Here is a 25705-nt window from a genome sequence, read left to right as displayed (position 1 = left end):
GTTATAAGGGTAACCTTTAGGCCAAGAAAGAGGGGAAATCATTTACCTACCTGCTAATACTTCCTTAGCTGGAGGTATAGCCATGAGAAGAGGCAAGGAGACAAGACGGGGACAGGAAAACAGTATCATCAGTGCCAAGCAGTAAGTGCTTAACCCTGAACATAGCTAAAGGTCAAGAGAAGCACAGAGGGCAGTGAAATCCAATTTGCCAGCTTTGTAGTGGCTCTCTCCATAAGCCACCATACAGCTCCACTCTGCTTTGCTCACTTTGATGATTTCCTAAAGGTTACACCATGATTTATACATTATTTCCAGTTTTATGTATTTCAGCTTCACAGAAGTGCTTCTGTTGTTTTAATTATGGTGACCATCACTGCAGAAATGCTATATTCAAAGGTTATGGAACTCTGAAAGAGCTGGCTTCCAGGTTTTTCTATGCTAAATAAGGTTTTATTGTTGAGAGAATCATATCTGACCTTAAGTAGTACCTAGTGCCTTTAAGAGCCAACAAGGTGCTCCCAAACCTGGTATATAACCGCCATGATAGTTGGCATGTATACTGTACTTAAATTCAGTGTGGCACAATGGAAATTACACTGGATCTGGAATTAAATGAAATTGATTAAAAAACTTCCTCTTACTAGCTGTGTGATCTTGGACATGTCACTAAACACCTCTGAGCCTCATTTTCCTCATCTCTTAGAAAGGAGTGGTTGGAAGATGTGACATCTAAGGTCTCTTACTGTTCTAGGACATGATTTTATGAACAATTATTATATGAGTCAGTCAATAAACATTTATTTAACACCTGCTATGTTCACTCCAGGCACTGTGTTAAGTGCTGGAATTTTTAAAATGAAACAAAATATAGTCCCTGCCCTCAAGGAACTCACACTCTAATGGGGAAGACAGTAAGCAAACAAATATGTACAAGAAGATATGCACAATAAATAGGAAAAGAAGGGGTGGAAAAGGCTTCCTATGAAACTTAGGATTTTAGTGGGGACTTGAAGGAAGCCAGAGAAGCCAGTAGATAAGGAGGGAGAGCATTCCAGGCATGAAGGACACCCAGAGAAAATGCCCAGAGCCAAGAGAGTAATTTATTTATGGAACAGAAAAAAGACCAGTGTTACTAGATCAAAGACTATGTAGTAGGGAATAAGGTGTGAGAATACTGGAAAGATAGGGGGCAGCTATGTTATAAAGGGTTTTGAATGTCCAGAAGATGATTTTGTATTTGATCTTGGAGAAAATAGGGAGCTACTGGTGTTTTTTTTTTTTAGTTGGGGGTGGGGGAGGGGATAGAAGCAGGAGGTGGGTACCAGACATGGTGATGCATGACTGTAATCACTGATCTTGGGGAAGGTGGACAACTTGATTTGGGAGTTCTAAAGTGTATTGGAGCTAAAGCCAATCCAGCGTCTACATTAAGTCTGGCACAAATATGGTGAGTTATCCTAGAAGAGAGCCACCCATCTACCTAAGAAGGGGTGAATAATCAAAGCAAAAAAAAAAAAAAGAAGCAAGTGAAAGTTTGCATGATGGTGATTATTGTGGAGTTTAGCCACAAGTAGCCACTGAACTTCTAGCCTGGGATAGATAAAGAGAGCAGGTCTCTAAAACAAACAAACAAACAAACAAATAAATAAAACAAAAATAACAACAACAACAAAAAGACATTTATCATCTCATTTGAACTTCATTGTTGCTCTTGTTCAGTCTTTTCAGTCCTCTCTGACTCTTCGTGGACCTCTGTGCATGTGGTTTTTCTTGGCAAAGATACTGGAGTAATTTACTATTTCCTTCTCTATTGTCAAAAAGAGGTTAAGTGACTTACCCGGTATCACACAGCTAAATTAGTTTCTGAGGCTGGATTTGAATTCAGGTCTTACTGACTCCAAGCACAGTGCTCTATTCACCATACCACCTAGTTGCTCCTTGAACCTCATAATAACCCTATGAAGACTTTATCATTATTCCTGTTTCATAGATGAGAAAACCTAGGTTGAGATAAGTGGTTTGGCTGTGTGACCTTAAGCAAGTTATTTAATCTCTCAGTTCCCTTTCTAAGACTATAAAGTAGAGAATAGGTGGTGATCTGCCCATCTGCCTTAGTAGAACAAGTTCTCCCCTGGGGCTCCCTATATTGACAAAATCACAGTTCAGAGTCAATACATAACCCCCATTTATATATATATATGTGTGTGTGTGTGTGTGTGTGTGTGTGTGTGTGTGTGCGCGTGCATGCATGTGTGTGTGTTTCTGTCTGTGTGTGTATGTGTGTATATATAAATGCCATTGAGTGTGAAACACTGTGCACATGGTTGGGAGTTTCAAAAAGTTTATGCTACATAGTAAGTACTTCATGTAGCTTGCAATCCAATAGGTGGAAAAGATAGTTCGATGAGTATACAATATATCATGATAAATATAATGTATAATATACAATGTTTTGATATTATATACATAATATTTAACAAAAAAATACATTAGAACTATGAAAAAAGTTCTGTGGAACATCCCAAGAACAAAAATTAATACCAACCAAGATGGATCAAGGAAGACAACACATAGGGTATTTCAAAACCTTTTCGGCAAGACATTCTCCCCCTTTATATCAACGCTACACCTCTTATTACTTTAAAGACATGTGATTTTATTCTTATGAGTACATCCTCCTAACCCATATTGCAACTTTTCTGTGAGTTGACAGAAAGCCCCAGAGTGATTCTATGTCCAAAAATGTCATCACCGTGCAGCCAAATTGGTTTCAAGCCTCGTCAAATGTAGGCAACCGGGCTGGTCCACCACAACAGACATCTATTTTGTTACCCTGCCCATAACCTGGAGCATTCTATGTTGGTTGGATTACCAGAGCTTGGCTTTCCTTCTAGAGTTGCCTTCAAGAATCCAGAATCACCCCCACATCATACTGAGTTATCTGGTTAAAACTTGAGTGTCTTACTATTCAGCTCAATATTCTTTCTTCTTATTGTGTTTCCAGAAAAGACAATCAGTGGATTCTTCTCTGCATAGAATAAACAAACTTTGTCAAGTTCCCTTCTTAACCTTCCTTTTCTGAACTAAGAATGATAACTCTGACATCCTATTATTATTCTCCATTGGTTCCTATTTCCATACTTCTGATCAGTCCCTCTTTTTTGGACCCATTTCTAAAGGCCTCTTACTCATTCATGACTGATGAAGACCCAAATCCACATTTGTGCTATGGAAATGCTTGTGTTATTCCATAAATTAAATATAAAAATTTTAAAGAAAGACTCAGAGTTGATACAAAGAAATAGTGTGGAGGGGGGAGCACGGAGTGTTGAATCCTAGTTTACTGCATGCATAACCTTGGGCAAATTGTTTCACTTCTCTGGGCTTCAGTTACCTCATCTGTAAGAGGATAGAGTTGAAGCAGATGACCCATAAAGTCTGCCACTTTCCTGTCCAAAGCCCTTAAAACAATGATATCACCTCAAAGTTCCTTTATACTATTAATTACACCTGTCTGAAAGCAGTAGGCGGCACCCTCCTCACACATAGGGCATGGCTCAGGTGAAGTCTGTGGGTTCCCCTTGCTGGGGCCCCACCACCTTTGGAATGACTGCCCAGACCAGATCTTGCTCTTCTCTCCCCTCTGGCAATAAACAGTCTCATCGGAGCTGAGCCAGGAGGAGTGGTGAAGTTATAAATGTAATTTTAAAGCTTTCCTCTAAGGGAGTCAGTGTTCTAAGTGTCTCATTTTTCATTAACACCTATTCCCACTCCTATGAAGAACTAAGTAGGTAAAGACCAAACATGCTTCCATTTTTTTTTCTAATAAAATTTCTGCCACATGCCATATGTTTATTTTATTTTGTTGATTTTATTGCCATTTGAATTTGTTAGGGTGGGGGAGGGCAGACATTGTACAAATTAAGAAGTTTCCAGAAACTTGAACATAAAGGCTTTAAGCCTTAGATCTTTGAAACCTTAGCCTGGGATACATCAACCTGTTTAAAGCTGCCTATTTTTTCACAGTCTCATTTTACAAAAATGCTGTCTAGCTTGAACAGTATGCTACCTTCAGTTCTAACTGTGGTCTTGAAAATGCTCCTGACAAAAATGTGCTTGTGATAATAATATGGTAAAAACTGGAAAAGACCTTGTCACAGAGATTGCAGTCTTTGACCGAAATTCACTAGTAAACATTTAATAACCACTTACTGTGTTCCAGACACCGTGCTAAGTGGTGGGGACACAAAGAAAGGCCGAAACATGCTCTTTGCCCTCAAGATGCTCATATTCTAATGGAGGAAATAATATGTAATCAACTACATAAATATAAGATTATACAGTATATATGAGATATATAGATATACATGTGTATGTATGTATATATATATATGTATGTGTATGTATACGTGTGTATATATGTATTTTTGGGTATGTGTGTGTGTATATGTGTTGTGTGTGTGTGTGTGTGTGTGTGTGTGTGTGTGTGTATGCATGTGTGTATGGCAAATGGAAGGCACTAGTGCCTGGGGTCAGGATTTAGGATTTTGAGCAACCAAGAAAGCCAGGAGAGGAAGATCATTCTAGGCGTACATCGTAGCTTTGAAAAAGAACTTAACAGTTACGCTTCTCTCTTTCTTTCTTTCTCTTTCTTTCTTCCTTCCTTCTTTCTTCCTTCCTTCCTTCTTTCCTTTCTGTCTTCCTTTCTTTATTCCTTTCTCTCTACCTCTTTCTCTCTTTCTTTTCTCTTTCTTTTTACTTTTTTTTTTTTTGGCTTAGAAATCCAAAGTTGAAATGGATCAACATCACTGAATTCATTTTGCCTTTTTAAGATTTCCTGGCAGAAGATCAAAGAAAAGGAGAAGAAAAGCTCAAGATAAGGCTTAAAAGTAGGAGGCTCCCACACTACAGGCACAAGAATGGCAAGGTCTGTTTGTCGTAGAAATAATTTTGACAACAACTCCTGCCGTCATGGAAACCCGGCCCCAGGTCTAGTGTGAATTTCAGGAATGAAAGGAGAAAACAGATGTTTCAGGTGCTGTAAATGGTTTTAGACTGTAAACTCTCCTGATCTTCACGACAAACTGACCTTTAAAAAAATCCACAGTGTTGTACACATTTTATTTGCATTAAGTAAACAGAGTTAAGGAGGAAAGATAGACCAAGCCTTTAAAAAGTACTTGCCTCCCTCCCAGGAAAGAAAAAAGAGCAACCCTATTTAGGATAATCTATAAATCAGTCCTCCAGTGAAGTTGAAATACTATTTTAAGCTTTATTCAAGACAAATAGAAAGAGGAATTCCTTGCAGAGAAGCAGCCTTATAAACAAAACATGAGCCTGGCCAGTGCTGCCCCATGTCGACATCTGTCACTTGGCAGATGGCACCCTCATAACTCACCCGAACAACCTGGCTCTTGAGTCCACAAGGACAATGGACTGACTTTTGATGACTCTTTAACAGAATGTGTGGGGAAAAGACTTGAGGGGCTGTTCCCCTGGGATATAATTCAAGGGCAGCAATTTCTAAAAGGTTTACCTCCTTTCACTTTCACAGGCTTTTAGTACTAGATCATTCCCCCTTACCTCCCCCTCCCCCCAAAATGGTACAGGATTTATGATTTAGGAAGCAACACCAGGTTTATATTTGTGGATGTTGAAGGTATTACATTTGGAAATCATTTTGCTGTTGTTTATTTGGTTCACAAGGTCATACTTTCAACATTCAAAAAAAAAGTGAAAGACATTTCTCTTAAATTGAAGAAGTCAGTTGATTAATCATTTATAAAAGAAACAAAGCCATTGTATTTCAAGGTCTATAAAGCAGCAGAATTCATTCACTAAAAGTAAGCTTCAATTAAGGGAACACAGATGAAAGAAAAAAAACAGCAACAACAATTTAGCTAGCCAGAGATATTCTGAATTCATTTGTAGTTATGTTAGGTAGTCTTAGCATTGATAAAGCACAATGTTTTCTTCTGGTTGAGTGTTCAGTGACATAATTTCTCTGGATATGTCATTGAACTTTATTTTAATTCAATTCAGTTTAATAGGGGCTGCTATGTACCAGTGGCTGAGGTCGCAAAGATAAAAACAGTCATCCTGGCCCTCAGAGTACTTACATTCTAATTTCAGTGAAATGAGGAGATCAAATTCACATATCACATGCACCAAAACCAGTTGGCCTATTATATGTTCATCATAAACTATAAAGACATCCCATGATGTCAAAGCAAGTAAGCAAAATGGTCATTTTCCTCATTCAGAAAATCAGAGGATAATTGACCCAGAGTCAGAAGGGGCTTCAGAGGACAATCATGTTGACTTCCTCGTTTTATAGAGGAGGAAACTGAGGGATATGGAGGCTAAGTGATTTGCCAATGGTGTAATGGATAGGTGCCAGATTTTAAACTAGTTCATCTGATTTTAGGTTCAGTATTCTTTCTTCCTCTGTTACAACTGCCTCTCTCATTGAAGTAGCTAGCTCCCTTTAGATAGTATTTAATAAATTGAAAATCACTTTTCCCACAACAAGCCTTCGAGATAAGTAATAAAATTGTATTTTCCTTATTTTGCACATGGGGAAACTGAGGCACATCTAGACAAGAATTGAACCCAGATCTCCCCTAGCCACAAGTCAACCACTTTTTCCACCATCCCATGCTTCTTTGTAAGCCTCTGTAATTGACTGTGTGGTTAAAGAGTTTGAATTTAACACTTTTTGAACAGTTCAAGATCCCCCCCCCCAAAAAAAGCAACTTATTTCCAAGCCATTGATCAACCTAGATAGTACATTTAAAGTCAGGAAGGATATTAGAATTCATCAACATCCTATAGCTGAGGAAACTGAGGCCAATCAGGGTTAATGGAGCTGTTCATGGTCACATGGGTAATAAGTAGCAAAGGCATATGCTGACATAAAATAAGTTTTCCTAATTTAGGTCTAAATTTGCTAGCAACAATTACTAGCATCAAGATTCATGTTTCTCTTAGAATATTGCTAGTCCTGTTGATCACAGAAATAACTGGGCTCCCTCTACATTTGTCAAAGTGATTTTCTGTAAGCTCAGACCTGACTCCCTACTCAACCAATTCCAGTGGCTTCCTTTTGCTTCTGGAATATAACATGCATTCCTCTGTTTACCTTTTAAAACCCTACACAGACCCCAACCTATCTGTCCATCCTTATTGGACATGGCTCCTCTTCCTGCACCCTGCAATCTGGTCAAACTGACCTGCTCTCTGTCCCTCCTTCACAACACTATCTCCCATCTATGAGCCTTTGCATGGCTATCACCCATATCTGGAGTATACTCTCTCCTTTCTTCTACCTCATAGAATCCTTTGCCTTTTTAAATGTAGCTCGGGTACCATCTTCTGCTTGAAGCCTTTCCTAATTTCCCAATGGCTAGTGCCCTTCCTCTCAAACTATCTTGTATTTAACTATTTTGTTCTTATTACCTCTACATTTATGCTTCATATACTTGTAGATGCAGTTAGTGTCTCCCTTCTTAGAATGCAAACTCCTTTCAGTTGGGATTATTTTTATATTTTTATCCTTTTTCCCAGAATAGTGTCAGGCCTATAGTAGGTACGTAATAAATATTTGATTGATCTTCAAGACTAAATCAGGTCAAAAAGCAGCATTCCTCCATTATTAACAGTCAAATTTTGTAGTCAAACTCTTTTGTTTAGCTTTTAAAGTCCCAGCCCAAAGTCACCCACAAGCTCATTAGTCTACATAACCTGTCAGACAGTGAGGTTAATCATAAAGGTACCCTGAGCCTTGATGAGCCTTGATTCGGGGAAAAAAGAAAATCCAAGTGTGCTTTATTCAAATAAGAATTTCCACATTCAACTTTTCTTTATCTGAGGAAATCTATCCATTTCATTGGGGTTTTAGAAGTGGCTAAGTAAAAGCTATGCTCATAACATGATGAAGTTGTGAGGGGTTTAGGGTCAGAGAATCAAAATGTGAATCCTGACTGCCATTTACTGCCTGTGTGACATAGGGTGTCTCTGTGTGATTTTCTGAGCCTCGATTTCCTAATCTACAAAATGAGGAAGGTAACATAGATGGGGAATATTTTATTGTCTTAAAGTCTTTTGCTTTGGACATGTTCTCTGGAAGACTAGTAAAAACAATAGGTAGAGACTCATGAAACATGATTTTGAGGAGATATAGACCCACTTGGTTCAAAGTGAACCAAGAGTAGCATTGTCTGGGAGACACATGCACAAACTGACAAATTGGGGACATCCCCAGATAGATAGATAGATAGATCGATCAATCGATCGATAGACAGACAGACAGACAGACAGAGAGATAGATAAAGATAGAGATAGAAATAGAGACAGGTATAGAGATAGATATAGATATATAGATACATATACATATATCTTTATTAACCTTTAAATAATATATAAATTTAATCTATCATCATAATCATCAATTTCAACATGGATTCTCCTTACAATAATGTAAATCATAGAACACTCATGCTTCTCCATCCTGCAGGTCGTTGCCTATGTCTTCCCCTCATTTTGTTTTGTTTATTTTACAAGTTCATGCAATGCATTGGGAACTTACCTTCAGTAGTCTTCATTTTGTATAAGTACCAGAGGTTAAATGATTGGCTATTCACTTAATACTGATTCAGGTTTGTTTGTTTTTTTTTCATTAATTTCTGCTTTATTAAGTCAGTTAAGTGGTTCAGTGGATAGAAACCTAGGCCTGGAGTCAAGAAAGCCTCAAATCAAATCAGGCTTCAGATAATTACTATCTGTATGACCCTGGCTAAGTCACTTCACCTCTATTTGCCTCAATGTCTTCAACTGTAAAATGGTGGTTATAATAGCACCTACCTCTGGGTTGTTGTGAGGATTAAATGAGATATTTGTAAAGTGCTTAGTATAGTGCCTGTCACATTGTAGGTGTTTAATAAATGCTTGTTTCCTTCCTTGCTTCTATTAACGGCCTACAGAAATAAAGTTTTTCTTTTCCTTCTTTAAGGAATTTATATAATACCTAGGAACTGCTAGATGTCTCTATTAGAGTTAGTGTAATAGGTTTTTTCCACCTCTGTCTTATTACATGATTATCTCTAAAGGGAGTATAATTTTATATTAAATATAAGGCAATTCATTTTAGTGTGCTTTAGTAACAACGGACTTTTTAAAAACTTTTTAATTGTTTCATTAGAATAATTCCTTAGATGTGATAGCCTAAAGTAACCCAGAAATATGCCAATCTCCATTCATTCTAAAAACTGATCCTAACAAAAATAAATATCTAGGTTACTAACCTGTATTCTGAAGAATGTTAGATTTGCCTTTTTTTTTAAAATTGTATCCCCTCCTCCCTGAGAGAGAAATATATTATTTTTGTTGTTCAATTGTTTTAGTACTGTCTGACTTTTCAAGATCCCATTTGGGGTTTTCTTGGCAAAGATACTGGAGTGTTTTGCCCTTTCCTTCTCCAGCGTACTTTACAGATGAGGAGACCAAGGCAAACAGGGTTAAGTGACTTACCCAGGGTCACGCAGCTTATTAAGTGTCTGAAGTTTCCAATTCCTTACTGATTATTAGACAAATGAGAATAGAACAAAAGGGATTAGTACAAAATAGTTATTCTGCCAAAGATATAACTATTCTAAACATATTATTTAAATTTAATAAAATGTACAATGTACAGTGTAAAGGAGACTCATAGTCCTGAAAATTTTTTCTCTGCATTTAAATCTCATTTTTCCAACTGGGAAAATAGGATTTAGTGAACTGGGAGTCAGGAGACTTCACTACTGATTCCAACTCTACCCCACTACTGTGTGACCTCCAATGTCTGGTCATCTCTCTGGGCCTCAAGTTTTCTCATCCATAAAATAAAAAGGTTGAGCGAGGTGATATATGTTGAGACTTCTAATTCTGAAATCCTATGGTTCTATGAAAAACATAGAAAAACATAATCTCCTAGAGAAACTTCTGAAGAAAAATAAAATAAAAGTTGTTGTTATTGTTGTTTTAATGTAACTTCTTTCCACCCCCCACTCCCCCCCCCATAATAGTCACTGGGGGCTAAATGTTGTATTAAGGTTAAGTACTTAGCTCCAGCAATCAATGCATGGTTCAATGACTGAACTACAAACATAGTCCCTGTGTTTCTAAAATCTCTGCCCCTAGAGCATACTGTAGTAGGTGTGGACCACTTTGAAATGCTTGCTTCCTTCAAGGAACATGAGACAAGAATCTGACTGAATCAGTGCCAACTCTTTGAATTAAATGATATTAAAAAACCAATGATAACCTCCCCATGCCCAAAGCAAACTGTTGGTTAAATCAACCAGTTGAAATTAAGTGCTTCTAAAATTTGCTTTAAAAATCACAGTTTTATTTTAAGATCAGTATTCCAGCTGAATGATTTTACTATTTGTCTTAAGTTGGTCTCTTGTAATAGTGAATAGCATGCTGGGCCTATACTTAGGAAGCCTTTGGATCAGCCTCAATTTCAAAATCTGTAAAATAGTGATTATTCTACAAGGTTGTTATGGGGCTTCCCTGAGCTAAGATATATAAATAAAATATAACACTTTTCCTAAACTTATTTGCAGATTTTAAAACCCTATACTAATGCCAGTATATTAGGTGAGAAAAAGTAACTTTTTTTTTTTTACATTGACTGTTGGTCTCAATACTGGACATAATACTCAAGTGAGTCAATGATGGAAAGAATGGTCCAAATCTTCATATCATAAGATGTTCTTAATATCCCTTTCTGTCTAAACAAAAAGCTAGAAAAAGAATGAATGCCAAATACCTGGGGAATGGATAAACAAAATGTGGAATATGAATGCACTGGAGTCTTACTCTCCTGGATTTGTTTCTGACTTTGCCACAAAGAAACAATTGCAGTTTTTCCCTGTAACTTCTTTCCCTCAGTACCTGTGACCTCAACTGCTCATGGATTCAGCCAGCCCATCTCAACTCCTCAATGGAATTGCTTAACTTCAACATCACAGCCAAGAGAAGGTACTTCTCCCATCTTTTTCAACTCAATGGTGTTATCTTCTCCTATTAGAAGGTAAGCTTGTGGAGGACAGAAACCATGTTTTTTGTTTTTGGTTCTGTTTTTTTAACTTGTATTTATATCCCCAGCACTTAGCATAGTCTCTGGCAAATAGGAAGACCTTAATAGATAACTGTTGCCTCATCTTGCCAAGCCTTATTTATCATAAGAAGTTATAAAATAAAGAATTCATCAAAACTTGGGAAGATGTGTATATGTCGATACAGAGTGAAGTAAGTAGAACCTTGATGACCATGACAATAATGTAAAGGAAAACAATATGGAAGGCCATCACAACTCAATTTATATGTATGTGTGTATGTGTGTGTGTGTGTATGAATCAATCTCTTAGCTCACATTCATACCTACTCTTTCCTTATTTTAATCAATCAGTCAATAAGCATTCATAAAAAATCTACTATGTCCCAGGCACTAGGAATACAAACAAGAAAGATAAATAATTACTACTTGGAAAGAACTTACGTGCTTTCTCTTTACAGCATTTCTTAACCAAATACCTCTGTTATCTTAATAATAAGCTTTACTGGATTAAGATAAATGGTAATTAATAAAAAGCATAAATATTACTTCACATGAAATATATATATACGCATACGTACATATACATATATATACATATACACATATACACAAACATACATGTATATATATATGTATGAAACTTTCCATTCTACCCCTAGACACAAAACTTCCTCATGTCCAAAATCCCTCCAGGTCAGTGTCTGTCTATATCTCTGTATCCTTCTCTTTGGCCCTCTCCTCTCTTCTCCTCTTTTACTTTCCAGGAAAAACCTAGGACAGGATGAGAGGGCTAATCCGTTAGTTGAGTATCTTATTTATACGTCTGAAATAAGAGCAGGAAAATGAAGTTAACTTATGAGAAGTTTAGAATGATCCATAGAATCTTTGCTGATGTCCACACTCACAGATGCATAGGGAAACCATACAGCACAATGCTGGCTCTGGAGTCATGGGGAATGCCACTCCTTGGAACTAAAATTTCATTGCCCTTTGATCTGCCCCTGAATTCTCCAGGGACCCAACAGGGACTCAGCTCACATGTGCCCAGAGGCTGTCAACCATGTGGCATCCTAACTATTGCACATCTAATGACAACAGACACAAAGGGGCAGACAAATAGGTGCCATTCTGGCTACCTTTGTATACCTTAATGCCCCTCTTTTTGACCTTCCAAAACTCTCTCACTCTACCATGCCTAATATCACTACATACTTCTTCCTGTCCTCATCAGCCTGAGATTCCCCAAAAGATGAATGAAGTCATGCTAATATATTAATATGCTGGCAAGAAACTTAGAAAGTGGGGGGGGGGGGCAGAGCCAAGATGGCAGAGGGAAAGCAGTGACTTGCTAGAGCTCTCCCCCAAAGCCCTGCAAATACCTACAAAAAATGGCTCTGAACAAATTCTAAAGCAGCAAAACCCACAAAAAAACAGAGTAAAACAAATTTCCAGCCCAACACAACCTGGATGGCTGATAGGAAAGGTATATCGTGCCGGGCTGGGAGAGGAGCGCAGATTGGCATGGGCATGCAGGCTGCAGTGACCCTGGAGCAGGCCTCAGAGGACTGAATCACGGGCAGCTGCGGCGATTTCCAGACTTCTCAACTCACAAACGCCAAAGACAACTTGGAAGGTCAGTGGGAAAAGTTTGTGACTGCAGTGAGAGAAGAAGTTAGATCTCAGCCACCCCGTGGGAAGCGGCTGCCTTCTGAGCTTCTAGCCCACAGACTGAGGGGGAATCGAGTGGCTGATCAGAGGGGGATTGCAAGGATCTCTTTGCCAGTGCTGAGGCAGAAATCCCTTACTTTACCAGTGCTTGGATCTGGGTCACAGTTCTGAGGGGTGGTCCTGGGGCGAGGAGGAGCGCTGGGGTGGTGGAGCTTGTTGTGGCGGTAGAGAGGAAATACCTCGGCCCTTATCATAGCACCTTGGAAGAACTGACACTTTTCAGGTCCCTAGAAGTATCTCTGAAAACAGCTGTACAAACCCCCGAAGCTTGGGACAGTACATTCTCCACATTGGAAACAGACTCTTACATTAACAAAGAGTTTAAAACTCAAGTAATTGGTTGGGATTATGAGCAAGCAGCACAAAAAGAGTCAGACTATATTATCTTACTTTGGTGACAAAGAAGATCAAAACATACAACCAGAAGACGAAAACAAAGTCAAAGCTCCTACACCCAAAACTTCCAAGAAACATATGAATCAGTCCCAGGCCTTGGAAGAGCTCAAAAGGAATTTTGAGAAGCAAGTAAGAGAAGTAGAGGAAAAACTGGGAAGAGAAATGAGAGTGATACAAGAAAACCATGAAAAGCAAGTTGACAGCTTGCTAAAGGAGACCCAAAAAATACTGAAGAGAATAACAACTTAAAAAATAGCCTAACCGAAATGACAAAAGAGGTCCAAAAAGCCAATGAAGAAAAGAATTCCCTAAAGAGTAAAATTGGACAAATGGAAAAGGAAATCCAAAAGATTAATGAAGAAAATGCTTCCTTAAAAATTAGAATAGAGCAATTGGAACCTAGTGACTTTATGAGAAATCAAGACACTGCAAAACAAATCCAAAAGAATGAAAAAATAGAAAACAATGTGAAATATCTCATTGGAAAAACAACTGACCTAGAAAATAGATCCAGGAGAGATAATTTAAAAATTATTGGGCTATCTGAAAGCCGTGATCAAAAAAAGAGCCTAGACATCATCTTTCAAGAAATGATCAAGGAAAACTGCCCTGATATTTTAGAACCAGAGGGCAAAATAGAAATTGAAAGAATTCACTAATGTCCTCCTGAAAGAGATTGCCAAAGGAAAACTCCTGGAACATTGTAGCCAAATTCCAGAGCTTCCAGGTCAAGGAGAAAATAGTACAAGCAGCCAGAAAGAAACAATTCAATTATTGTGGAAACACAATCAGGATAACACAAGATTTAACAGCTTCTACATTAAGGGACCGCAGAGCATGGAATATAATATTCCAGAGAGCAAAGGAGATAGGATTACAACCAAGAATCACCTACCCAGCAAAACCAAGTATAATTCTTCAGGGGAAAAAATGGTCATTCAGTGAAATAGAGGACTTTCAGCATTCTTGATGAAAAGACCAGAGCTGAATTGAAAATTTAACTTTCCAATATGAGACTCAAGTGGAACATGAAGAGGTAAACAGGAAAGAGAAATCATAAGAGACTTATTAAGGTAGAACTGTTTACATTCCTGCATGGAAAGATGATATTTGTAACTCATGAGACCTTTGTCAGTATTAGGGTAGTTGGAGGGAAAAAAATTATATGTGTGTATATAGATTGATAGATAGATAGATAGATAGATAGATAGATAGATAGATAGATAGATAGATAGATAGATAGATGGATGGATAGATAGGTAGAGGGCACAGGTGAGTTGAAGATGAAGGGGTCATAACTGGAGAATAAAATTAAGGAGTGAGGGGATTATACTAGGAGAAGGAGAAAGGGAAAGGTAGAAGGGGGTAAATTATCTCACAAAAAATAAAACAGAAAAGAAAAGAAAAGGCTCTTACAGTGGAGGGGAACCAGGGGAAGGTGAGAGGAAATGAGTGAATCTTATTCTCATAGGATTTGACTTAAGGAGGGTATAACATACACACTCAATTGGGTATGGAAATCTGTCTTACCCTACAGGAAAATAGGAGGGGAAGGGGACAAGAGAGTAGGGGGATGATAAAGAGGAAGGCAGATTGGGAAAGGGGGTAATCAGAAGCAAATAATTCTGAAGAGGGACAGGGTCAAAAGAAAGAATAGAATAAATGGGGGAGTGGGATAGGATTAAGGGAAATAGAGTTAGTTTTTCACAGCATGTCTACTATGGAAGTGTTTTGCATAACTGCACACGTATAGCCTATATTGAGTTGCTTGCCTTTTCAATGAGGGTGGGTGGGGAGGGAGGAAGGGAGAAAATTTGAAACCCAAAGTTTTAAAAACACATGTTTAAAAAAAATGTTTTCACATGCAACTGGGAAATAAGAAATACAGGAAATGGGGTACAGAAATCCATCCTGCCCTACAGAAAAATAAAAGGGGAAGCAGGGGAGAGATAGCAAGGAAAGCAGACTAAGGGAAGGGGTATTCAGAATGCATGCCATCTTGGGGTGGGGGGAGGGGAGAGATGGGATGAAAATTTGGAACTCAAAATCCTGTGGAAGTAAATGTTGAAAACTAAAAATAAAAAAAAAGAATTTAAATAAAAAAAAAAGAACACCATCCACATCCAGAGGAAAAAATATTATGTAGTCTGAATACAGATCGAAGCATACTGTTTTCTTTGTGTTTTTTTTTCTCTATTGTGGTTTTCCCCTTTTGTTCTGATTCTTCTTTTATAACATGACCAATGTGAAACTTAAAAAGAAAAAAAAAGGAAGCTTGGAAAGACCTGACTATGGGTCATTAAGGCAAAAAGAAGCCATAGAACAAATAGGGAAGTGCTTCTATTGAATATCACAGGCTACATGACAGAATGAGGAAAAGATCAAAATAGGAGTGAGAGGGGTTCAGTTCTAGTTCTGCTCTCATATTTCTTGGCTGAGTGGCCTTGTACAAGTCATTTAATCATTTTGAGACTCATTTTCCTTATTTGTCTTTTCTTCCTATGTGACTTGTCAATGAGAGCAACTTATCATAAAAAGCTCTGAAAATAGCAGACAAATGAAAGAAATTATCAGCATTATGGGGCAGCTAGGTGGTACACTGGATAGACTGCTAGGCTGAAAGTCAGGAAGTATTCATCTTGCTGACCTCAAACACTTACTAACTGTGTGACCCTGGGAACACAATTTCTGTTTGCCTCAGTTTCCTCATCTATAAAATGAGCTGGAGAAGGAAATAGCACAACATTCCAGTATCTTAGACAAGAAAATCCCAAATGGAGTCATAATGAGTCAGACATGACTGAAACAATTGAGCAACAACAATTGGCATTATTAAGAAGCTTTATGAGACCACTGTCGATAACCAAAAAAAAAAAAAAGTCAAACAACTAATAATGCTTGAACCAATTGCCTAGACAATGTTGTTTAATTATGTAACAGGAATTTGCATTTTTCAAACGCAAAAGATGACTTCACAGTGTCCTTTCAAATTGTACCCATTATGGAGTCAATAATTACCCTGATTCTACCACAATAAGGGTAGAGCCAATGAAGCTAAAAGTGAGCACATGATCAAAGACTAAGGGAGGCACCTAGTTGCTTGTATAACAATCGCTACTTTAAAAGAGGAAGGGGACACAGATATTAGAAATAGAGCTATTCAGTGGGGCCTAAGGAGAAACATGCCAAAAAGCTATTTAATTTTCATGTTTGAATCATTGCACTTTTTACAGCCACATTCCCAGTTTTCAGGGTTACATATACCTAATTCCAGCCAACATAATCGTTGTGGTCTATGATGAAGATGTCCATGGCAAGGCAGTGTTCCCCAGTGATACAGAGGACTGAATTAAGTCATGAGGGATCATGCTCATATGTCTAAGGCTGAACCTCTCAAATAAACTGGGATGTTCTGGGTTTCAAGCAAGCCCTGGATTGTAACAAGATTGTTCAATAAAATAAAGACATAGTGAATAAGGTCCACATGAAGCATCAGAGAAGAGAATAACTCTGGACTGCCAATACCAAGGCAATGAAAGTGTCCTGGAGCCTTATAGGACTTCCACTTCCCTGTGCTCAGGAAGGATGCTGATTCATTCACAAATGCTAGCAAGTCTGACTGGGGTACATCAACACTGAAAGCCAGGCAAAGCAAATTTAAATTTTTTTTTTCCAAAACTGCATATAGCCCATGAGGTTTGGTTCCAGTACACAGCCCCAACCTGTGTTTTCCATGTACAATCTCCAAACTCAATTCCCACTATTTCCAAATGACACTTTCTCTCCAGGCATCACACTCATATTAGTCTCACCTCCAGGCTTTTGTTTCTATTATCCTTTCTCCCAGAAATGTCCTATTAAGTCATTCCCAGCTCAAATCTCATTTTCTACATGTAACTTTCTCTATCTAACCCAGTCCACATTGATCTGTCCCTCTTCTGAATTCCTATTCCCATTTAGGACAAGACAGCTCCCAATTTTCCTTCCTATGGAAATTGTAAGCTCCTAAAGGTCAATTAGGCTAAATGATGTGCAAACACTCACATAGTAAGTGATACAGCCAGAAATAGAACCCAAGAACTCTAATTCCTTGTCCAGTGTTTTTTTTTAATTTGTTTTTAATACTATACCATGCAGGCCCTAGTATTCAATATAATCATTTCCTTATTCTGTTGCTTTCTTGTTCTTTAATGAGAAGACCTGGAATAGTACCTTGGTCTTAGTAAGTAACCTAACCATTATAAATGCATGTGTTTTTTAAATTAAATTAAATAATAGAATCTCAATAAACATCTGCTTGATCAAAGAAAATTCATTTTAATTCAACAAGCATTTATTAAGCATCAATTAAGTGCTTACCAAGGGCAAAGTACTATGAAAATTGTTGTGGATACAAAAACAAAACAAAAACCACCCCCTCCCTGGAATTTCTGTTTTAGTTAATTTAAATCATTCCAGGTGGCTTCCGTATAGACAAACCAGTTTAACTTCTGAATGAGCTGATTAGAACCCCAGAGTTGTAGTGTTGGAAAAGACCTTAGCTTGAGTGGAAAAAAAATCCAGTTTCAAGAAAAGTAATCAAAAAAAGTAGGAATTGATTGACTTTAGTAGTGGGGAGTGGGAGAAGGATGGTATATGACTCATTATTCTTCTTTTCTCCTATCCTATCAAATCTTAAAGATTAAGTCTCCACAACATCTCCAAGTTCCTTCTTTTTCTCTCTACTCATACAGCCACCATGCCAGCTCAGGTCCCCCTCAATTCTTGTCTGGATTATTGTGATGACCTGTTAATTGGTCTCCTTGCTTCCAGTCCCTTCCCCCTTTTAATCCAGCCTCTAAAGAGCTGCTAATTTGGTGTTTTGGTAAGAATCTTCAGTGATTTCTCATGTCTCTAGGATAAAATATGGTATGTAAAGCCCATCAGAATCTAGTACAAGTTAATTAGTCAATAACCATTTATTAAGCATCTATGCTTGCAAGTCAAGACATTACCTCCATGATGTCATTGGTCCTCTTCAAGAACAAAGGATGAACAATCACGGGCCAGACACTGTACTAAGTACTGTGGTATACCAGTCTAACTTTTCTGGGCTTAATCTGCTTGGCCTGTGTAGTTTCAGCCAGATAAGTACTCCTCCTACATAGTATTTATTATTTCATCTGCCTCCATGCTTTGCCTGGTTGGTCCTCTATGCCTCAACTGTCCTCATTCCTCCCTTATTAATCTTAGAATTCCTAGAATCCTCCAAAGCTCAGCTAAAGGGCCAACTCCTACAACAGGCCATTCCTGAATCTTTGGTTATTAGTCCTACCTCCTACATACTTCCCACAAAAAAAAAATCAACAACAACAACATTATTTTGTATTTACTTTGAATATATCTTGCATTTATTTCTATGGGTACAGGTTGTTTCCTCCAGTAGAATGTTCTCAAGGGCATTATATCCCCAGTACCAAGTATATGCCCTAGCTCCCAGTAGGCATTTGATAAAAAATTCACATCCCAGGCTCACCCACAAAACACTTTCTAAATTGTTCACCATCCTTTCCAATCAATCTGTCATCTGCTTTTCCTGATTTTTTCCTTAGTAAAATTTCTCCTATGTTCTTTGTGCAGCTTGAGAAAAAGCAAAAAGTACTGTTTTTTTCCTCTTATTTCTTCTAAGGAAATGAAAACCGTTCCTTTTATCCAAAAAAAAAGCTAGCTGAATGGCCATAAATGCCATCTAATTTGCATGCCTCTTTGGTATATGTTTTTTTTTTTCCTTCCTGTTCTGTTAAATGCAGTGCAACATGTCTCCTTTATCATCTCACTGAGGGAGTATGGTAGTAAGCTAGGCGGGACAGTAAATGTTACTGAGTGTAAAATGGAGAGTTTCTTTTCCTTCATAATTTTGGTTCTTACTAGGGGTCAAAATAACATATAACACAACACAACAAAACATAACATAACATGTTATATAATGTTCCGTTAACATTTACGTGGGTTTATGACGTGAGTTTGTTAAGTAAGGTATCATGTGAACATGGGTTGCCATTAACAACTTCCTCATAAATTCTTTAAGGTATAAACATTGTGGCACTGACTCCTAAGCTGGAATGCCAAATGTTGAAAAAAAATGATGATCACATTTCTGCTTTGATGCTTGCTCTCAGCAGGGAAGAACTGTGGTCTTCTAAATTAGCAATTCTCTTTTAAAGCCCAAAAACCTACTGGGTGAATGCCCTAGTGAGTTCAAGAAATTCATGGAGTGGTTGATAGATTTAAATGATGTGGCTAGATATATTTCTTTTTCTCTTAATATTTTATGAGAATTTTCTCAAGCTCAAAATCCAATTTAAAAAGACAATGGTCCCCAGAATCCCACCACCTTCCAGTCTTCTTGTATGGAATCAACCTGCATGCATTTGCCATTTGTCTTAGGAAGGGAGACAGATTAGACCTTCAAGAACCCATTGGTAAAAATATAAATGCTGTGGAATATAATACAATCAGTTTCATATGGTTTAAGGAACAGCTGTTAATAATAAATATACAGATGTACACTATCATGTCCATGATTAGACAGAGATGTGAGAGAAAGAAGCTGGTCTTGAATTTCAAAGAACTGACTTTAAGTCTTGGGTTCAAATCATTATTTGACATATAGATATAGGCAAGCTATTTAACCCTCCAAACCTCACTTTCATTATCTGAGGACAGTGCACTGACTCAGAATGGCTCACCTTAACAAAATGAACCTGAATTAATCTGGTTGAGTGGCCCAACCAGCTAAAAGACTTGCACACCTTGACATAGCTTGGTGAACTCTGGCCAGCCTACCATTGCTGCCTGTTCACTTAAGGGCATACATGTCCCACCTCTTTGCAGCCAAGGACCTTCAGGTTTGTGGATTCCATGAGGACATTTCAACTGCCAAAACCTGCCATGATGATCAAACAAATTTCCATAAAAGGTGGGGTTGGTGCGGCCATGGTGTTAGGAGAGAGGAGCACATATCTATTAGAGCTAAATACTACAGATTCATATTGAGCATTTTCAGTATCAGAGCTAAGGAAATCTCCTTTTCTTAACTATTTAATGGTCTAAGAGTATATAAATTCATTCCAAACCAAATCTAAATTCAGAGGGACCCAGCCTGAGTATGGTCCAACCATTACAATTTAGAAGCTAGTGGGGCTGCTAGTGATTTCTCTATAATGTTCTATAGTTTTCTTGAAGTTAGAAGAAGAGCAAGAAGACCAATAAAAGAAATAAATATTGACCTTTACTATGAATAAAAAATGTTTTTCATGAACAATACAATAAAAAGACTGGAGTAGTAAAGATCAGGAGGAAAAAAAGCTTTTGCTGATGAAACTTACTTCTGTGTACAAGAATATTTTAGTATCTTAATATTAATAGTATTTTAATATTTAATATTCCAATATTATAATTTACAGTTCTGATATATTTTAATAGTTTAAATATAGCAATTATTTTCTTCAATCATGATAATTTATTGTCTCTTCTACAAGTGGTCCCCAGAAATGTTGGTGTTCTACTTTGTTTTCCAGATTCTGTCAAACAATGCTGGAAAATATGTAAATGTTTCATTTTTTTTTACCTTCAGATACCTAATTCTGCATTTTTATAGATAATGAAACTCTCTGAACCCCTAGAGAACAACATATTGCCAAAATCAGGATTTTTTTTCAATGAAAGACCAAGAGCATAATCCCAAGCCATCATTTAGAAAAGTTCAGGTGAACCTGTAAGATCTGGACTGTTTAATCAAACCTTAAAACATCCACTAAGATGTCTGGGAGACATTTTTCTCCCAGTTAATTCAGAAATGTTGACTCCACTGAGATTTGATAAACTTGGATAAATATTTTTAACATATTGAATAGTGGGCACTTTCCAAAATTATAGAAATTCTCCTCAAAATATTGGGATACTGTAACATGACCTTATACCTTGCATGATATGTCGCAAAAGATTAAAACTATATCTAAAATTTGGAGATAAACATGCTTTGATGGTCTGACAACTAACCTGATTTAATTCCATTGAAACTCTATCATAAGGCTAGATATGAAAAAATGAACTTGTTCATCAAAAGGAGGTCTAGTATACAATTTATTAAAAATGAGTTTTCATGATGAAATATTTTAAATATGTCACAATCTAGTAAACAAAATTGCAAATCATGTAAAAAAGAAGATCATAAAAAAGAAGATATTACATTTGAATTTTTAAACCTTATAAAACTTGTTTTATGGCAATAAAAATAGTAATTTAATTTTGTCCTGGTTGATTTGCACACCACTGTAGCAGGCATATAACAAATGCTTGCTGAATAGGATGTCTTTTTTATCTTATCCATCCCTGATTTTTCTGACAGCTACAACCAAAAAACCTTCCTATTCCAGATGCTTGAAGCTGAAATTCCAAGTTAGGAGAAAACTTCAAACTTAGAGCTCAATCCATTCCATTAGATATTGCCTTTATCAACTTCATAAACTGATTTAAACTGAACTGATCTAAAACTACCTTCTCAACAAGTACTTGTTTATGGTTATTATTGTTTTCTTTTTTCTTTTCCCCGAACAGTCTAAATGTTTATCTCAGTTACTAAAGCAAACAGATGCTCAATCAAACCCACCATGTACTTTCCATTGGATCTCTTACTTCTGGCCTGCTTTTTTAACTCAACTTTTAAAAGGATTCATGTCATTTTTCTCCATTTTATATGTAGCAAACATATTCTTTAATTACATGAAATTATTGCCTCTTGGTACAAGTAGTCCCTAAAATGTTTCTGTGTTCTACTTCATTTTCCAGATTCTGTCAACCAAAACAATAAATAAATGCTAAGAAATCTGAAAATGTTTCATTTTTTACCTCCAAAAACATAATTCTTCATTTTTGTAGATTATCAAGGTCTCTGAGTACTAAAGGAAAGACACATTACCAAAATCAGGATTTTTTTTTTAAGAAATGACCCAGAGCACAATCCCAGAGTCTTCTAATCATTCAAAAAGAACCAGAGTTCCAAATAAAGGAGGCAGAGATATGAATCAAAATATAAACCTATTTCCTATAAAAATGGAACAGTTTTCACTCCCATCTATTTTCATAAATATTAAATGGAAAAAAAATCTATTATATCATGTTGTTTATCCTAAACATCATTTTAAACCATTCAAGCAACAGTGTTTCCATTACTTTCCCTAAGAGTATTACTCTACAGTCTAAAAATTTGCTGGAACACTTATCAGACATTGTACTAAAAATTCAGTTTTCTCAGGATCCTTTACTCACTGCTACTTACAAACCTGCAGATGACTAATTTCCCCCCTGTGCTGTTTTTACTTTCTAAATATTATAAAGGGTTAGCTCATCCAGACCGAGAACTTTAGTTTTCTTAGATCTGGTGAAATCATGGTTACCTGGGAAGGGAATTCTTTTATCTTAATGGTTGAAGAGCTCAGTCCCTTAGTCTCTTGGCAAAGACACACACGTACACACACTTACACACACACACACACACACACAAACACATCAGTCCCTGACTTACACTTTCAATGCAAGTTTATTCCTTTTACAATGAGAGTTGTTGTTCCATTTAAGCATGTATAGGAACTACTCTTATCCAGAGACATAACTGGTGCACACAGGTAAAATTCTACTCCATGTAATTGAAGTCATGCCAATATATAGGCACATTCCCTCAAGAGTTTGTCCCCATTCTCCATGGCATAGCTGACCCCTAGAAAAAGGCAAACTAGAAAAAGGCAGAGAGGCAGTAGAGAGAAAATGGCTGTGGAGGTAGACAGTGATGCATCCACAGACAAAAAGGAAGAAAATACATCTATCCCTGGAGGCTAATACTGTATAGACTCTTTCTTATGGTATAAAACTGTGTATCATAATGCCCTTCTCAATATTTGCACACAAGACAGACCCAGTTTGCACTGAATTTCACTCTCCAGTGATGCTGTTTTGTACAAACCGCAGTATATTGTCCAAAAATGTCTCTCCTGACCCATGACGAAATGGAGAGAATTCTGGAATTAGAATCAGAAGACCGAATTGATCTCTCCCCTCAGGATTCTGACCAGTGGACAATAATAGGTAGGGAATCCACACTCAACTGTATCAATGGGAACTGTCATTCCAATTCAAACCTGTACCAGATCATCAAGTCTGGCCTACAACAATTGATAATGGCAAGCCTCACTGAATTGGGGGGAAAACAATGTAAAGGAAGATAAGTCCTATGTGTGTCTTGTGATGCTGCAGTTAGCAGTGCCATCTGCATGCTATTAGACCTCCCCCATGGCCCTGAGGATTAAAAAAGTAAATTGTCTAGAGGCATCAGCAATTAGACTCAGAGATGAATGTGTTCTGGGTCTTTAAAAATTACATGCTATTGATGATAAATGTAGTAAATGGTTATTTGGGTTTTTTTTATAATTTTTATATTTAGGCATAACAGTGATTTCCAGGTCCACCAGTTATGGTAGGCCTGGTCTCCCTAAAGAGTGAAATTGGGGGATTGTCTAAAAACTTTGTTGAAGGATTTGCTACATGGAATAAGTTGGGATATGTTATGTGGCATTTGCAAGCCATTGGGAACTGTGCCATGTGAACTTTGTTGGAAATATGGTGCAAATCATTGAAGGAGGCCTTTAAAGAAAAATGCTTGATCCTCCCCAGGTTCCCAGAGACCTGCCCAGAATTGGGGATATGAATAAACATGCCATCTGCATCCCAGTTGGTTTGCCTGGTAATGGGGTCGGGAAGAAGTTCATCAGTTTACAAAGCTGAAAAGGAGAGATGGTTTCTTCTCTCACTCCTGTGGATTGTACCTCTCTATCTCTGGGACTTCTAGTGAAGGTTGGGTGCAAGGCCCCTATGGAACTGAGCACAACACAGTCTTAGCATGTGGCATCAGCAAGAGAACCCATAGCAGCATTCAACTCACCAGAGTCAGTGATCAGTCTTGCAGAGGAAGGGCAAAGTTCAGGCCCCCTCTGACTGCTGTGGGGACAGTGCCTGTGACAGCACTCAGCCCAGCTCAGGGGTTGGGGGATAGGGGCAACACACATGGCAAAGCTCAGGCCCTGGGATGGAGCAGCAGAACCCAGTGTTCAGCCACAGCCTGGATAATAGGGTAGCATTTAGGCTCTGGAAAGCAGTGGCAACCATAGTGGGGTGTTGTACAGCCCGACCTAGGCAGGGATAGGGGTAGAACAGATCAGCAGTGACAGTGTTCCAACTGGGACTTTGGAGGGGAGGGGTGCTGTACAATGAAACTCATGTCATTGTCACTGAGCCCAAACCCAATGAAAAATAAAGTTTCTCCAATCAGTGTAGTAGCAGAGTGGGGTTTCAATTATGGATGACAGACAAATGAATTTTATTTCAATTGAGAAGTTTTTCTGATAATTGGAGACAGATAAGCCAGATTATGTTATTCCTATACAGATAAAAAGAAGACATGGTTGCTTCTTATCCTGCCTCACTCATTCAATTGCCTCTATTATCCTCTATTGCTCTTAACTCCATTCCTGAGTATTATTCTGATATGTAATGGTGAGAAAAAGATGCTGATACTAGGGGAAAGGACTAGCTCCCTGGAAGCTACAGGGGGAATTTCGAAGTCCGTGTCATAATTGATGCTAAAAGTTGGGGTGGCTCCTCATTGTCTATCCCTTTAGCAGTTCTATAAAGGCCATCTGGAGACCTATCCCTTACACCCTCTCTCTTCAGGATCCTTGAGGGATATACTTGCTTTCTCAATTTGGATTTCTTCTCTTTTGCCAATCATTGCTTCTCTAGACAGTGTACTGCCTGGATTAAAGATTTCTCTGACAGCTTTGGGCTCTGCATTGTCAATTAAAGCCTCCAGTTTTCTGTCCCTGGTGCAGGCTCACCCATGACCCCAATCATCTTCAAGCTTATCACCAGTCAACACTGTGCTGACACTGCAAAGCTCTCTATATCCCTAGCACGTCTTCTCATGTTTGACTTTAAAGAGAAAGGTCATTTTGACACAGCACCTACCAAATGAGTATCTTAAGGACATTTGAGCATTTTGAAGCCTATTGAGTTAAAAGAATCCCCCAGAGGGCAAGAAGCATATCATAACACTGAGCATTGCTATATGCGTTGGCTGTCATGCAGGCAAATGGGAGAATCAACTGTCATATAAGACTATAACTAGAGAGTGTCAGCTGGAGCTTTGCCCGTGGGGCACCAAAACTTTGAGGATTCTGATTCAATTGAGTTTAGCTGCCTAGCTCACAGGTTTTGTGAAGTCTTCTCTAGTTACCAAAATTATTCATTATAGCTCTGTTGATAATATCTTGGACTTTTAATGAATTATTGAGCCAGACTTTTCTAAGGGCCACTAAAATTGAGAATTACCAACAGAGCCAGCACTGTGGGAAATTATGAAGTTCTAGAGATCAGAAGTATCAAACATGT

The sequence above is a fragment of the Vombatus ursinus genome, unplaced genomic scaffold (genome assembly GCF_900497805.2).
Source record: "Vombatus ursinus unplaced genomic scaffold, bare-nosed wombat genome assembly UNPS02014810.1, whole genome shotgun sequence".
NCBI classification, from domain to species: domain Eukaryota; kingdom Metazoa; phylum Chordata; class Mammalia; order Diprotodontia; family Vombatidae; genus Vombatus; species Vombatus ursinus.
Note: the sequence above shows the minus strand (reverse complement) of the source record.